This window comes from Mobula birostris, chromosome 5, assembly GCF_030028105.1.
Source record: "Mobula birostris isolate sMobBir1 chromosome 5, sMobBir1.hap1, whole genome shotgun sequence".
Lineage (NCBI taxonomy): Eukaryota > Metazoa > Chordata > Chondrichthyes > Myliobatiformes > Myliobatidae > Mobula > Mobula birostris.
The window spans coordinates 6,043,331-6,060,147 of record NC_092374.1 but is presented as its reverse complement, the minus strand read 5'-3'; the positions used below and the strand labels follow the sequence as shown (position 1 = coordinate 6,060,147).

At 45.2% G+C, this 16,817-nt stretch overlaps 1 protein-coding gene across 3 annotated transcripts in view; it reads left to right on the top strand.

The window, feature by feature from the left end:
• lifra (LIF receptor subunit alpha a) overlaps window positions 1-16,817 on the top strand; it is a 196,928-nt gene that overhangs the window by 80,390 nt on the left and 99,721 nt on the right. Inside the window, exon 2 of one of the 3 annotated variants that reach the window (XM_072257528.1) lies at window positions 5,458-5,554. The exons of the other annotated variants lie outside the window; for them this stretch is intronic. The gene's annotated coding sequence lies outside the window, so the exon portion shown is untranslated. The remainder of the gene's footprint in view (window positions 1-5,457; window positions 5,555-16,817) is intronic. 3 annotated transcript variants of the gene reach the window in all.

Here is a 16,817-nt window from a genome sequence, read left to right as displayed (position 1 = left end):
GACCAGATAGCCAAGGGTGCCCTGCCCCAGGACATGATTGCTTGGGGTCTCTGACAGTCCCGTAAAACGTGCCCCCCTCCCTCATTTGTTCAGCTGATCAGAGAGGTACGGGAGGAGGAGAACGCGTTGGGGCAGCGAGAGGACTCCCGTCAGCAGGGTACAGTCCTCAGTAGCATCCCATTGTGGTGAAGTGACTGGGGCCAGCCCAACCCGGGAAATCGTAAAGGAGATGGTGGCAGAGCTGAGAACTGAGATGTCCCAGGTGTTAACAGCGAGTGTGGACCCTCCATATGATAGGACTGGTAGAGAGGCCCCCCCCCCCCCCCCAAGGGGACGGACGACGCAGAGGGCTGCGGATGGCTGGGGTTCTGCGAGAAGAGGGGTGGCTGGTAGCGTGTGCTATAACTGTGGGGAAAACTTAGAGGAGACCCAGTGAGGGAACAGCCTGGTGTCTCTGAGAGAACACGTTCCCAGCAATGTATCAAGGAACTTCTGAAAGCAAAATACCCTATTCCTGAAGGCTTAGTGGGACCATGCTCCGTGTGTCGCCATGGATAGAGGGAATATCTGCTAAAGCCATACTTGACACTGGGTCACAGGTCATATTACTGTACTGTTGGTTTTACAACCGGTATCTGAAGCATTTACCCTTGACACCATTCAGGGCACTGGACACTGGGGTATCAGTGCTGGTGATTATCCATACGATGGTTACTTGTCAGTGAAACTGGAGTTCTCGGAGGCCAATGTGGGAGTGTCTGAGGTCTTGGGGTCTTTGATACAATGGTGCTGGTTGGGCCAGACCCTGTTGAGAGGGGTGGCGTTTCAATTCTGGTGGGGACCAACACCGCTCTTGTGAGGAGTCTCATGGGGGCCTGCAAGGAGAAGGTAGGTGAGAGCTTTTTGAGGACATTGTCTGTGCACCCGGTGTTTCGAGCTGCTTTTGAGGAAGTGTGTGACTGCACTGGGCCGGATACCGAATTTAGACGAGGGACTGTGTGGCTCACCCAGTTGAAGCCAATGGTGGTACAGCCCGGGAAGTAGTGAGAATGATGGGGACCCCCGAATTTCCCAGAGTGCCTGAGGAGTCCTCTTAGTGGACGCTCCGGAAGACCATGAGGGGGAGTTGGGATTTCCTGCTGGGGTACTGGTGAGGCCCAAATTGCAGAAGCCCTCAGTTGTACAGGCTAGCAGGATGGCAGTGGTCATCAGGAACACTACGAAGAGGGAGGGCACCTTCAAGCGGAAAATGCCCTGGTGCATTTGTTTCCGGTGACGGTAATGTCTAGTGCCCCCGTGAGGCACAGCTGGGAGAAACTATTAGAAAAGGGGGAAAGTTGACCGCTGAGTCATTTAACTTCGGGAACTCCCGGTGCCACCGGGTTGGAAAAGGAGGCTGGTAGAGAAGATGTTGAAGCTGGAAGGTGTCTTTTCCACTGACGAGTTTGATGTGGGTTGTTCAAAGAGCACTCATCACACTATCCGGGTGACTGAAGACACCCCGTTTAGAGAGAGGTCGCGCCGACTGGCCCCTGCAGATGTAGAAGACGTGTGGCAGCATTTGTGTAAGTTGAAGGAAGCTGGGATCATCACTGAGTCCAGAAGCCCCTTTGCATCCCCAATAGTAGTGTCCTGGAAGAAGAATAGGAAGGTACATGTGTGTGGACTATAGGATCCTGAACTGGTGCACCGTCCGTGATCAGTATACGGTCCCGAGGGTCGAAGATGCGCTGGCCTGTCTGAGTAGTGCGAAGTGGTTTAGTGTGCTGGACTTGAGGAGTGGATATTACCAGATCCCAATGAGTGAGGCCGACAAAGAGATGTCCCTTGGGATTCTTCCAGTTCGAAAGGATGTCCCAGGGCATATCGGGAGCCCCTGCCACCTTCCAGTGAGTCATGGAGAAGACAGTGGGGGAAATGAACTTGCTTGAGGTGTTGGTGTAGTTGGATGACCTCATAGTATTTGGATCCACCTTGGAAGAACATGAAACGAGGCTACTGAAGGTGCTCAGCCGCCTGAAAGCTGAAGGGTTAAAACTTTCCCTGGACAAGTGCCAGTTCTGCAAAACATCTGTTAGCTATGTCGGACACCTAATCTCACAGATTGGAGTAGCTACAGACCTGGCTAAGATAGAAGCGGTGACCACTTGGCCAAGGCCCCAGACTGTGAGCACTCTGCGCTCATTCCTTGGGTTCTGTTATTATCGGAAATTTGTGAAGGGCTGCGCCAAAGTGAGTCACCCCTTGAATCAGCTTCTGTGTATTTACCCTCCCTTGGGGAAGAAAGGGAGGGGGAAAAAGGACAGGAGATTGGAGGGTATCTAAACTAGTTGGAGCCCTTTGGACAGAGGTGGGATGTAAAATGTGAGGCTTTTCAGTTGCTGACCCAGGCACCAGTGCTCCCTTTTGCTGACCCCCGCATACCGTGTGTACTGCACACAGATGCCAATCGAGAGGATTTAGGGGACGTCCTGTATCATGATCAGGGCATTGGGTTGAGGCTTGTGGCTTGTCAGCTGGAGTTTGTCGCCCTCCGAGAGAAACTATCCCACGCACAAGCTGGAATTCCTGGAGTTGAAATGGGCAGTGGTGGATAAACTGAGTGGCGATCTCTACGGGGCCAAGTTTGAGGTGAGGATGGACAACAACCCTCTAACTTATATCCTGACCTCGACGAAACTGGATGCCACAGGCCATCGGTGTTTGGCAGCGTTGTCTGCCTATGATTTCAGCCTGAAGTACCGGCCGGGGAGCCGGAACGTTGATGTGGATGCTTTGTCCCGACGGGTGCATGAGGGACTGGACATGGACAAGGAGTGGGAGAGTGTTCCTGCCCCTGGGGTGAAGGCCATGTGTCAGTTTGCCATCACTGTGAAGGCAGAGGGAAAGGAGAGGCAGGATCGAGAAGTGGATCAATTGGGGGCTTCTGATGACACCATTCCCCAAGTTTACTGTAACCTGACTGCTCTGAAGACAAATCAGCTGCCGGAATGGAGTTCTGGGGAAGTGGCAGCTGCTCAGTGAGATGATCTGGGCATTGGCGCTATTTGGTCCGCAGTTGAAAAGGGAGACGTGACTTAGGCGGAGAAGACAAAACACGCTTCGGTGCCTCCATTACGGAAAGAATGGCTTCGGTTGGAGTTGAAGAACCAGATCTTATACCGGGTCATGTCACCCCTGGACCGACCTTGGCGTTGCCAGCTGGTTCTGCCCGAGAAGTATCAGAGGATGGCGTTGAAGTCACTTCATGATGATTCTGGACGTTTGGGGGTGGAAAAGACCTTTATAACCATATAACAATTACAGCACGGAAACAGGCCATCTCGGCCCTTCTAGTCCGTGCCGAACTCTGACCCTATCTTATTCCACTGACCTGCACTCAGTCCATAACCCTCCATTCCTTTCCTATCCATATATCTATCCAATTCTATGGATTGCTCAGAAACCGGTTTTACTGGCCCCGAATGAAGTCGGAGGTTGAAGAATTCTGTAAATCATGCCGTCGATGCATATGGCGGAAGACACATCCTAGGCGGGCAGCTCCTTTGTCCCACTTGCAGAGTGCAGGACCCCTGGACCTGGTGTGTATGGATTTCTTGTCCATAGAACCCGATGCCAGCAACACGGCGAATGTCTTAGTCATCACGGACTATGATACCAGATATGCTCAGGCTTTTCCTACCAAGGACCAGAGGGCGATTACGATGGCAAAAGTGTTATGGGAGAAGTATTTAATTGATTATGGCCTTCCCAGGTGGATACATAGTGACCAGGGATGGGACTTCGAGAGTAGACTCATCTGTGAGTTACTGGGCATGCTTGGAGTTGAGAAGTGGAGGTCCATGCCCTATCATCCACAGGGTGATCCCCAGTCTGAGAGGTTTAATCGGACCTTGCTGGACATGCTCGGGACCCTGGAGATCAGCAAGAAGAGCAGGTGGAGTCAACATATTGGGCATCTGGTTCACTGTTACAACTGTACACGAAATGAAGTTACTGGGTACTCGCCATATTATCTGATGTTTGGACGTGAGACGAGGTTGCCCATTGACCTTTGTTTTGGGACTGACGAGGGTGACTTACCACCAAAGCCTTATCTGCAGTATGTGTCTGATATGAGGAGAGAGCTGAAAAGGGCTTATGAATTGGCTGGGGTCGCGGCCGCCAAGCAGGATCGTGGAAATAAGAGGGGGTATGATCAGAAGGTGAGGTTCTCCCGACTCCTGCCAGGAGACCAAGTCCTCATGAGGAATTTGGGGCTACCTGGAAAGCACAAGTTGGCTGACCACTGGGCGGCCACACCCTATGTGGTGGAGAGTCAGATGCCAAACCTACCAGTTTTCCGGGTGAAACCAGAGGAGGCGAATGGCCCTGTCAAGATTCTCCAAGAGGTGCAGGTAGACCCAGAGCCTGACTTGGAGCCTACACCTAGTAAGAGGACTCTGCAAAAATGTGGGGTGACTGCAGGGCCCACAATGGGAGAGGCTGGGCTGGGCCCCGCCCATGAGAGGGATACTGATTCGGAGGATGATGATCTGGATGTGTGGTACATACTGCCTTTCACTAACTCCCCTTTGATTGAGGAAGAGACTCCTGGCCCTTCTCCCACTGAGTCAGGTGAAGTGGGGAGGGCTATCTGTGGGCAGCCTGGGTTACAGCAAGACCCTGAAGGAGAGGAAGTGGGGCCTGGACACGGGAGAGGGGGCTCCAGGTTGCAGGGGAGCATGAGTGATAGATCGAGGGAGGATTTGCCAAGTAGACGCGAAGTATCCTCAGTAGCATCTGAGCCTGAAGAGTTAGGTGAGGAGGTATGGAGGTCTCAGAATTAGGAGACCACCAAATAGGTTGGCCTATAAGCACCTGGGGAACAGGGCGTGATCTCTACTGTTTTGGGGAGCTATGCCACTGCCTTTTGTACCTGGATTGGGCTTTGTGTTTTGCGGGAAGGGTTGGCAAATTATCTCAACGTCATGAGGACATGACTAAATTTGGTGGGGGGAGAATATAATGGCTTCTTTGTTTTTTTTGTAATATTCACTGCTAATGCTAATGTGATGGCTTCTTTGTAATGTTCACTGCTAAGGTAACAGTTTCTCTGTCGCAGCAACGTTTGGGTTATTGCTGGAGATAACAGGATTATTAGCCAATCGGGGATTGTTGTTTTGTGTATCTGGAAAGATGATGTTTTCGCCGTCTTTTGTTGAGGAGAGATGAAGAGGGAAGTTGCATGTGGAGAGAGCTGGTAGACCACCGGACGGAGTGAACTGGGACCTGAGGGTCCAAAGGTCGGCAACATTCAGAGGAGATCGATGGTGGAAGAATGACTACTGAGTGAGCTCCAAAGAGACTTTGACTTGGGCCCTTTTTTTTGTTTATTTTCATTACTCACCCTATATTCATGTTAAGATTATTTAATTGCATATGGTGTGGTGTACTGTCTGATATTTTGTGTTGCAGGATTGTAACTGGGGATACATTACACAACATCCACACAAACGTGATTACCCAGTTTGGCGGGGCCGAAGGCTGTTTCCCCTAGACGAACGCGAGCTGGGTGAGCCTGAAGGTTACATGTACATGTATGGTAGAGGACATTCTGATTGGTGTCTTATGGAGCTACCAATGCACAGGTTCACAAGAGGCTGCAGAGGGTTGTAGACTCAAGCTAGTTCCATCACAGGCACAGCTGTCCCCACCACTGATGACATCTTCAAGTGACGGTGTGTTAAAAATGCAGCATCCATCATTAAGGACTGTCACTATCTGGGTCATGCCCTCTTCTTGTTACTACCATAAAGGAGGAGGCATCCACACTCAAGGATTCAGAAACAGATTTTTTGGAAACAGAATTGGGTTTATTATCACCGGCACATGACGTGAAATTTGTTAACTTAGCAGTAACAGTTCAATGCAATACATAATCTAGCAGAGAGAGGGAGAAAAATAATAATAAATAAACAAGTAAATCAATTACAGTGTACGTATATTGAATAGATTAAAAAGCAAAAACAGAAATACTGTAATTTTTAAAAAGTGAGATAGTGTCCAAAGATTCAATGTCCATTTAGGAATCGGCTGGCAGAGGGGATGGAGCTGTTCCTGAATCGCTGACTGTGTGCCTTCAGGCTTCTGTACCTCCTACCTGATGGTAACGGTGAGAAAAAGGCATCCCCTCTACCACCAGATTTCTGAATGATCCATGAACACTACCTTATTATTCCTTTTTTGCATTATTTATTGAGTTGTAAATTATCAATTTTTATGCCTTTGTACTGAACAGCTGTTGCTGTTAGGTAGTATTCTGGAGTTGTGTGAATCAAGCAGATATTAATTGAAGCAAGAATTTGTGTTCAGTTAATGTAAATTGCAAGCAGTAAATTGAAGTTAAGAGTACACCTTGCACAGTCTGTGGAGCACAGGCTAGACTAAGAGGTGTGATTTGCAAAACGGTGACTGAGACATTCGCATATGCATCAGCCAAACATTGTGTTAATGGCCAGGATTTTTTGTGTGTGTTGCTCAAACCAGATGTTATGACTTGAATTCAAACTGGCAGACCAGGCTGCTGTTGTCACTTGGCATATCAAAATGGTCACAAAAAATTGATCATTACAGCTACAATCAATAGCTGATCTATTGTGTTCTCAACTGGCATAGCACTAATCTTGGGCATATGGCTCTGGCTTCAGAGGTTTTTAGAATAGCTATGTCAATTACAGCACTTTGTCCCAGTAGGGGTTTGTTTTGAACATGCAGAGGTGACTCCCACTGTAGATGTGTAATTCAAGGGAAGTGTTGTCAACCCAAAATACTGAAGTAAACAGTGTCATTGTAACTATTAAAGTTGTAACTATTAACAGTATCATCTACTGTTAGTTTTGATCATTAGAGTATAAAGTGTGATGTACTGTTGAGTTTGAGATGCTAACATGAGTGCCTCCATAAGAATTCCTGTTTGTTGTGCTGAATGAAACATAGAAAACATAGAACCATGGAAAACCTACAGCACAATACAGGCCCCTTGGCCCACAATGCTGTGCCGAACATGTACGTACTTTAGAAATTACCCAGGGTTACCCATAGCCCTCTATTTTTCTAAGCTCCATGTACCTATTCAGGAGTCTCTTAAAAGATCCTATTGTATCTGCCTCCACCACTGTCGCCGGCAGCCCATTCTCTGCGTAAAAAAACTTACCCCTGACATCTCCTCTGTACCTACTTCCAAGCACCTTAAAACTGTGCCCTCTCGTGCCCATTTCAGTCCTGGGAAAAAGCCTCTGACTATCCACACGAAGACTTGAAGACTATGAAGACTTGTATATCACAAGCTCGTTTACAGTCACAACAGCCACAAAACAACAAATTTTGTGCCATATCAGTGATAATAAATCTGAGTCTTCGCAATTCATCTTTAAAAATTTCCACAAAGAATGATCAAGAGCTCAGAATCTTATCTAACTACTTTTTTTGTTATAATCCCCAGTTATTTGATACCTACATTACCTGATTTTTGGATGGTCAATCCTTGCAGGTTTCCTGTGGAGTGTGTGTCTGGTCCTTTGAATCAGGAGTCTTTGCCATTTCTTATACAGCCAAACAATATACTTTCTCCCTCAAATCTATTTCATACATTTTGTTTTGTATATATACTTAATATATCCTCATTCATTCTTTTAATCAATGTTGAAAATCTGTTTGGCCTCTGCCTGGTCAAATTCCTCCATGCTGGACAAATTTGGTTAGTAAAGGTGTCAGCACCATTGTTCAGTTCAACACCATTGACTCCACAGTTTGTCTCCTGTACAGTTGTTCCAATGACAGTTCCTTGTTTAGGCAATGTACTACACTTGTCTTGGCAACTTAGATTTTAACAAAAGGAATTTGTTAAAACAATTTGGAGCAATTGAGCTACGCAGTGGTGTACAGCTGTAAAATCGGGGTTTGATTCTCACTGATGCCCGTAAGGAGTTGGTATGTTCTCCCTGTGACTGTGCGTGCTCCAGTTTCCTCCCACATTCCAAAGATGTACTGGTTAAGGTTGACAAGTTGAGGGTATGAAATGTTGGCATGGAAAGTGGCGACGTGTGGGCTGCCTCTAGCACATCCTCAGACTGGGTTGGTCATTGACATAAATGACACACTTCACTTTGTTTTCATAAACAAAGTGACAAATAAAATAATAAAGAAATACACACAAATATCTGGAGCAACGTAGCAGGCCAGGCATCTATGGAAAGCAGTAAACAGTTGACATTTTGGGCTGAGACTATTCATCAGGACTGGAAAAAAGAGATGAGAAGTCAGAGTAAGAAGGTGGGGGAGAGGGGAGAAAGAAGTGGAGGTAGTGGGTGATAGGTGAAACTGCAGGGGGCTGGGGGCAAGAAGTAAAGAGGTGGGAAATTGATTGGTGAAAGAGTTAAAGGGCTGGAGAAGGGGAAATCTGATAGAAGAGGACAGAAGACCATGGAAGAAAGAAAAGGGAGAGAAGCACCAGAGGTAGGTGATGGGCAGGTAAGGAAATATGGTGAGAGAGGGAAATGAAGCGGGGGTGGTCAGTACTGGAAGTTTGAGAATTCAGTGATCATGCTATCAGGTTGGAGGCTAATGGAAGATGTTGTTTCTCCAACCTGTGGTTAAGAAGGCATACAGTGCATTGGCCTTCATCGACTGTGGGATTGAGTTTAAGAGCTGAAAGGTAATGCTATAGCTATATAGTACCCTGGTCAGACCCCACTTGGAGTTCTGTGTGCAGTTCTGGTCACCTCACTACAGGAAGGATGTAGAAACTATAGAGGGTGCAGACGAGATTTACAAGGATGTCGCCTGGATTGCCTTATGAGAATAGGTTAGGTGAATTTGGCTTTTTCTCCTTGGAATGGCGGAGGATGAGAGGTGACCTGTTAGAGGTGTATAAGATGATGAGAGGCATTGATCGTGTGGATAGTCAGAGGCTTTTCCCCCAGGGCTGAAATGGCTAGCACGAGAGGGTACAGTTTTAAGGTGCTTGAAAGTAGGTACAGAGAAGATGTCAGGGGTAAGTTTTTTTACACAGAGAGTAGTGCATGTGTGGAATGGGCTGCTGGCGACAGTGGTGAAGGCAGATACAATAGGGTCTTTTAAGAGATTCCTGGATAGGTACATGGAGCTCAGAAAAATAGAGGGCTATGGGTAACCCTAGGTAATTTCTAAAGTACTACAGACAAGAGTAGCAGTCAAGTACGTTTGTTTACCCCGAGAAAGACTACAATGGCCATGAAGCCTTGAGCGGGCACCAGTGCGCATGCGTGTATCTGCCGATTTGTTTCTACAAATAGTTTTTGGCGATTCTGTTCGGGGTGGGGGCGTGGTTAATCACGACCGGAATATAGGTGATAAGTGGCTAATACACTCAATAAATGAATTTCCTCGCATGAATATATTGATAAGTCAATTATCGGGAGGACGGGGGAGCTTGAAGTAAGTGTTGAAAGAGCTTCCAGTAGAAGTGGTAGAGGCAGGTTCGATATTATCATTTAAAGAAAAATTGGATAGGTATATGGACAGGAAAGGAATGGAGGGTTATGGGCTGAGTGCAGGTCGGTGGGACTAGGTGGGAGTAGCGTTCAGCACGGACTAGAAGGGCAGAGATGGCCTGTTTCTGTGCTGTAATTGTTATATGGTTATATAAGTCACTTCTAAGTCAATAGCATCATAACATGTTAAGTAATATTTGGATATTAAACACACAGCACATATTTTCCCCGTATGAACATATAAGATCATTGCAATGCACCAATATCGCTGAATCAGTGGGAGCCGCGGGCTTGTTTCCCTGCAACAAGACGGTGCCATCGAGGGGTGGTGGGAGACAGCGAAACTCGAACAGAGTTCCTTATGTCCAGTCTATTCCGCAATTTAGTTTTCGTTGCATTCATTGCAGAGATATGTTGGAAATGGAAGCAACGTTTTCAGTGCTTTCGTGGCTATCTCAAGATATTTAGCCTTGACTTTGATCCAGAATGCCGGCAGAGATGTTATGTCAAACAGACTTTTCAGCCTACTGTCATTTGCAAGCTCGAGGAGTTGATCTCCTTCCCGCGCTGACATGGATGATGCATGTGTAATGACCTTGCGTGCGTTCAAGTTCAACAGTGCATGACAGGGAATGAGGAAAGGTGCAGCTGATTCATATCGCCAAATCATATCATTTCCTCGCGGCCCAGTAGCACATGCTTTGCGGCCTGGTACCGGACCGCGGCCCAGTGGTTGGGGACCGCTGATCTAAATAAAGAGTTATCAAGACAGGTGACAAGTAAGGTTTAGGATTCACTTGAAGGAAGAGAAGTGAAAGAGGTTTAGAAAGGAAATTCAAGTGTTTCAGCAGTTCATTTGTTATTGTAAAATATGCATTTTATAATCTGCAAAGGTCTGTTGGTATTAAGATGGTGAAATATAATTCTCACACCCAATGGCTGAAAGATATCCCACTCATTAGCCACCACCTGTAATTCACTATTGACTTTGTTTGCTGTTTTCTCCTTCATGCATTTCATTAGCTGCAGAGAAAACCTATAAACAAGATAAATATTGCTAAATATGGAGATATTTAGGGAGGGAAAGCAATGCGGAATGAACAACTGCTTGTCAGAACCAGAAAAGTGAGAAAACAAATGTTTCAATTTGCAGGCAGGGTTTGGAGGAAAGAAAGAAGGGAATACATGTAATTGGGGAGACCAGATTGTCAAAAGCTGTGGATACCATTGAGGAGTGGCGATTGAGCGAGAGTACCATTGAGTATGATTGAGTGAGAGCTCAGGGAAACCGGCATCAAATCCCCTGTATGTGTCCACATACTTGGCGATAATAAAGGATTCGGACTCGGATTCTGATTCTGACCATTGCTTATCAACTAAAGCTGATCTATTTGGAGAAGGTGTTAGTGGAGCAAGGGTAATGGCAGTACAGAAAGACAACAGTCTGGGAACAATGAGCGGCAAAACATGGTGGCATCTCGAAATATAAAGTGAAAAATGCTGGAAAAACTCAACAGATCAGTTCGCATTCAGGGAGGGAGGAAAGCTGTCCACTTGGATAACTTCGCATCAGTCTGGCCAGTAAGGGCTGGTTATCTGAAACAGATGAATTTCATGTGGAGACCCAAGGTTTAAATGTGCTTAGAGGATGAAATGCTGCTTCTAGCTTACACTGTTTCCTAGCTTTCTCCCTGCTACTCAAAGGGCCGATAACCTAATTCTGCTTTGATGTTTCATGTTCTCATCTCAACTTGACACTTTGACTATTAATTTCCCTCCACAGGTAGAACACAGAACAGTACAACAGAGGAATAGACCTTCTACCACATAACGTCTGCACCGAACAGGATGCCAAGTTAAACTAAATCTCTTCTGACTATATCAACCACATCCCTCCAGGCACCTACCACCCTCAGTGTAAAATAAAATATTCTCTGCACATCTCATTTGAGCTTTCCTCCCGTCACCCTAAATATGTTCTCTCGCTTTTAACATTTCTGTTTTGGGATAACAATTCTGATTGCCCACCCTTGTAATGTCTCTCAGCTTCTGATGCTTCATAGGTGGCATTTGCACAGCAACCGACGTAACCGGGAGACAGGGTTGGGCGGCGGACGGGGTTTCCCCTAGATAAAACGAGCCAGTATAGCTGAGCGTTACACAAACACTATAAACAAAGCACTTTGGTACAATACAGGTTCCGTTTTGTTACAGACAGAAATGCCATTTTGTTGTTACAAGTACGTTTCCACACATGCCACCCTGACCACTTGATGGCCACTTTCCTGACATGCTAAGTTCATCTAGCAGTTTGTTTTTCTTATAATGTGCTATATTGGCTTGTTCTAAAAGCCCAAAGAGAGAGGACAAAATGGGATGGAGACTTAAAGATCAACTGGAAACTTGGCCATCACTATGCACTGATTGGAGGTATTTTTGCAAGATAAAGGACAATCTATAGTTGTAGCTGCAAAATCAATTCATGCTCTTTGAAGAATTCTAAAACTAATTAGGTCAAGCACATTATTTGTCTGAGACCATTAATAAGTTCCTCCAAGTCAGCAGCTTCTTTGCACAGCTTCATTCAACTGTGGTGTTCAGAGTATGAGCTAAACAGCCTTTGACTCTGTAGTGTACTTCACTATCTAAAAAAAATTAGAGTAAGAAAGAAAGTGATTATCTGAAATGATACTTCAAAGCTTACAAAAAAAAGCAATATTTTACTAAGTGTTTCAGATGTTTGTTGGAAAGTTATCAGGATGTGGGGATTTCCATCCTGAAGATAGTCATCTGTTGCAGTCTAGGATTAATCGGATAGGCATGCAGAACACATGATGTCATTTTTGAGGTACTTGGTAACTTTGGCTTGCAATTACATACCAACTTCTGGAACAGGGCCACAGTGTGAACCAGCTACACATCTACTACAGTATGAATGAGAAGTTTAGGTAGTAGGAAGGATATATTTAACATCTTGCATATCACTGAGATGTCCCATTGCTTTTGTAGTTACATGCAGATGAATGATTCAAATGGAGAAATCTGCTAGTTATTCACTACTCAGTTAGATGTTAGAGATTATGATAGTGAAGTCCTGATGAAGGGTCTTGGCCCAAAATGTTAACTGTTTATTCCTCTCCTTAGAAGCTGCCAGATTTGCTGAGTTCATCCAGCATTTTGTGTTCATTACTTTGGATTTCAAGCATTTTCAAAATCTCTTGTTTATAAAATGACATCTGGTGTATTTTGTTGACCCCTTTCCTTCCTACTATATTTCAGCTGAGTGAGAGGAAGTTAAAAATCTGAGCAGTGCCACCTCCTTTATCGTACACCATATATTAATAGTTAGTAATCCTTAGCTTGAGAAGTCATTATATCTTTTTAAAATATATATTTGCCACATGTCCATTGAAGTATCAAAGCATACTGTGAAATGCATAATTTGTGTCAAACACCAACACTGTCTGAGGATATGTTGGGAGCAGTTCACAAGTTTTATCATGCTTCTGGTGCCAACATCGCATACCCACTGCTGACTAACCCTAATCTGTATTTTTCGAATGTGGGAGGAACAGGCACACCTAGGAGAAACCCATACGGTCACAGGGAGAATGTATAAATTCCTTACAGACAGCAGCAGGAATTGAACCCCAACCGCTAGCACTGTAAAGTGATTGCACTAATTGCTACGCTACAGCGCAGACCCTTCTTGACAATGTGCATACGAAGACAGATGGCAGCTCAGGACATTGAACAGTAATTGCTCTGATGATACAATGTCAAATTCAGACATTGTCTCATTTGGTCTGTGATAAAGTGTGCTCAGGAGATAACTGTGAGATGTGATTTCACCCTAATGAAATAAAGGAGCCATCCTTAAACTAATTGCAGAGTTATGTTTTCCTCTCCTGCCATTTTGTTAATTAGTCATTTTGACATTTTTAGTGCTTGTTACTCTACAGTATTTTTATCTATTTAGCAATACAACACAATAACAGGCCCAACAAGCCCGTGCTGCCCAGTTACACCTGTGTGACCAATTAACCTACAACACATGCGTCTTTGGAATGTGGGAGAAATCTGGAGCACCTGGGGAAAAAAACCATGCAGTCATAAAGAGAATGTGTGAACTCCTTACAGACATCAGTGGGAATTGTACCTGGGTCACTGGTGCTGTGTCATCTAATCACTACACTACCATGCTGCCCAATACTTGTAATAAAATGAAACAATTTGTTTTTCCTCCTTTGTGTTGTAAAGTAGCACTTACAACTGTGCTCCATGTTAATGTTTAACAAAGGTCTCAGTCTTCTATTTTCAGGCCGGCACCACACACAAAATGCTGGAGGAACTCAGCAGGCCAGACAGCATCTATGGAAAAAAGCACAGTCGATATTTTGGGCTGAAACCCTTCGGCAGGAGTTGCTGAGGAGTAGATTTAAAAGTGGGGGGGGGGCGGGGGGGAAGAGAGAAACGCCAGGTGATAGGCAAAACTTGGAGGGGAAGGGATGAAGCAAAGAGCAGGGAAGTTGATTGGTGAAAGAGGACAGAAGGCCATGGAAGAAAAAAGGGCAGGTGGGGAAGAGGAACATCAGTGGGAGGCAGTGTGCAGACAAAGAGATAACATGAGAGAGGGAAAAGCGAATGGGATATGGTGAAGGGGGAAGGGGGTGGGGGAGAGGCATTACCAGAAGTTTGAGAAATCAATGTTCATGCCATGAGGTTGGATGCTACCCAAACGTGTTGTTTCTCCAACCTAAGAGTAGCCTCGTCACAACAGTAGAGGAGGCCATGAATGGACATATCAGAATGGGAAGTGGAATAAAATTGGGTGGCCACTGGGAGATCCCGCTTGTTCTGGTGTATGAAGTGTAGATGCTTGGCAGAGTAGTCTCCCAGTCTATGTCGGGTCTCACTGATATACAGGCGGCCACACCGGGAGCACCGAATATAGTACTTGACCCTAACACTTCAGCTGGAAGGACTGTTTGGGACCCTGAGAGATAGTGAGGGAGGTGTAGGGGCAGGTGTAGCACTTGTTCTGCTTGCCTGAAGTGAGATCAGTGGGGAGGGATGAATGGACAAGGGAGTCGCATAGGGAACGATCCCTGCGGAAAGCAGAATGTCGACTGTTTATTCCCATCCATAGATGCTGGCTGGCCTGCTGAGGTCCTCCAGCACATTGTGTGTATTCAGCATCTGCAGTTCCTCTTGTGCCTATCAGTTTTCAAACTTGAGTTAATTATGCCTTTTGATTATATTTCAGGGCACTGAGATACTGTTTGTTTAGGTTATAAATAACCTAAGTAATTCTGTAAAGATACTTTTGACTTTAATGTTTTATTTACATAGATCAATTAACATTTATTATTAATATTGCATGGCACACTTTCATCATGTTTACATGTCCTGTTGAAGGCTCTCAGCTCAAGATGTTGACTGTTTATTCCCCTCTATAGATGCAGCCTGACCTGCTGAGTTTCTCCAGTATTTTGTGTGTGTTGCTTTGGATTTCCAGCATTTGCAGATTCTCTTGTATTAAATGTGTTTATTCTGGTTTACTGTCTGTTCATGGCCTCTGCCCTGATTTTAATGTAGTAAACATACTAATAAAGTATATCTATCTATCTATATTTAACATAAGAAAATAATGGTCTGAGCAGGGGAAATTGTATATGCAAGAAATTAAAGCACCATATCTTAATGAGGAAAGGAATGAATTTCTGTTTCACGTATCTTACTGTTAGACTTATTATACCAAGTTCTATATTTGTGATTGTCTTTAAAGCAAGTGCATGCACAGCTTATTTAAGAATGCTCTGTTTTCACTGGTCTGAAAATGTATTCTTGACCTGTGCAGGTGCTGGTCTTGAGCAGAGCCAAAACACAGGACCAAGCTGAAATCAAACCTCCAAAGCAAATTATAGGCACACATTATGGCATCGGTGTCAGGTTAATAGTGAGAGCAGATTCTTTTATGCTGCTAACTAAATAACAAACTGAAGTCAAGAGCAATACACAATAAATGCTGGAGGAACTCAGTAGATCACGCAGCATCTATGGAGGGAAATAACTATCGATGTTTTGGGCTGAGATCCTTCTTCAGGACTGGAAAGGAAGGAGGAAGATATCAGAGTAAGAAAAGAGGTGGGGGAGGGAAAGGTGGACAAGCTGGAAGGTGATTGGTGAAGTTAGGTGGGTGGGGAGCAGGGATGAATTAAGAAGCTGGGAGGTGGTAGGTGGAAAAGATGAGGGGCTGGAGAAGAAGGAATCTGATGGGAGAGGAGAGTAGACCATGGGAGAAAGGGAAGGAGGAGGGGGCATCAAGGGGAGGTGATAGGCAGGTGAGAAGTAGTAAGGAGCAGGAGTGGGGAATTGAAGAAGAGGGAAGGTATAAGGTGAAAATAATTACCGGCAGTGGAGAAATCGATGTTCATGCCATCAGTGTGGAGATGACCTAGGCGGAATATGAAGTGTTGCTGCTCCATCCTGAGAGTAGCCAGAAGAGGCAGCTGTGGACTGATATGTCAGAATCGGAATGGGGATAGGAATTAAAATGGTTGGCCATGGGGAAATACCGCTTTTGGAGAATGGAGTGGAGGTACTTGACAAAGCGGTCCCCCAATCTATGAAGAGGAGGTCTCATAGGGAGCCCTAGATACAGTAGATGGCCCCAGCAGATTGGCAGGTGAAGTGCTACCTCACCTGGAAGGACTTTTTGGGGTCCTAAATGGAGGCCTTGGGGGTGGGAGGAGGTGAATTGGCAGGTGTACAGATGAACAGCTGAATTTTAAGTTAGGCATTTGCTATGTTTCCACTCTGGGAAATGTTTTCCAAAACACAATAGAAATGAGTTCTTGCATAGTGAGTGAGTGTGTTGACAGGTCTCTCTTTGTCATCATCCATTAAGGTATTATTCGAGACAAATTGGCAGTTGTCCCTTGGATACTGCAGATTCATTTTTAATTATTCATCACTTATTACCAGGAAAACTCTGTTCGTGTTTTTAGCTCCCAAAGAAATAAAGTAACAATATCTGATTTATGCAGTTGTGACCAATGTAAAATTCACACAAGCTGACCTATAAGATAACTGCAGTGGCAAATCAGTATCTATTTTTGTCTTGAGCAAACTTATCAATGGAGATTCCCTTCCTCCTTTCCACCCTTCCTAACCCATTGTGGGTGGGTAAGGGTTGTTAAGGGCAGAGCTACAACCAGGCTTGTGTATATATAAAAAATCTCATAGCAATGCTGGCTCAGTAGGTGAAGCAGCCTCTGATAATTGTGGACATTATATGAAATT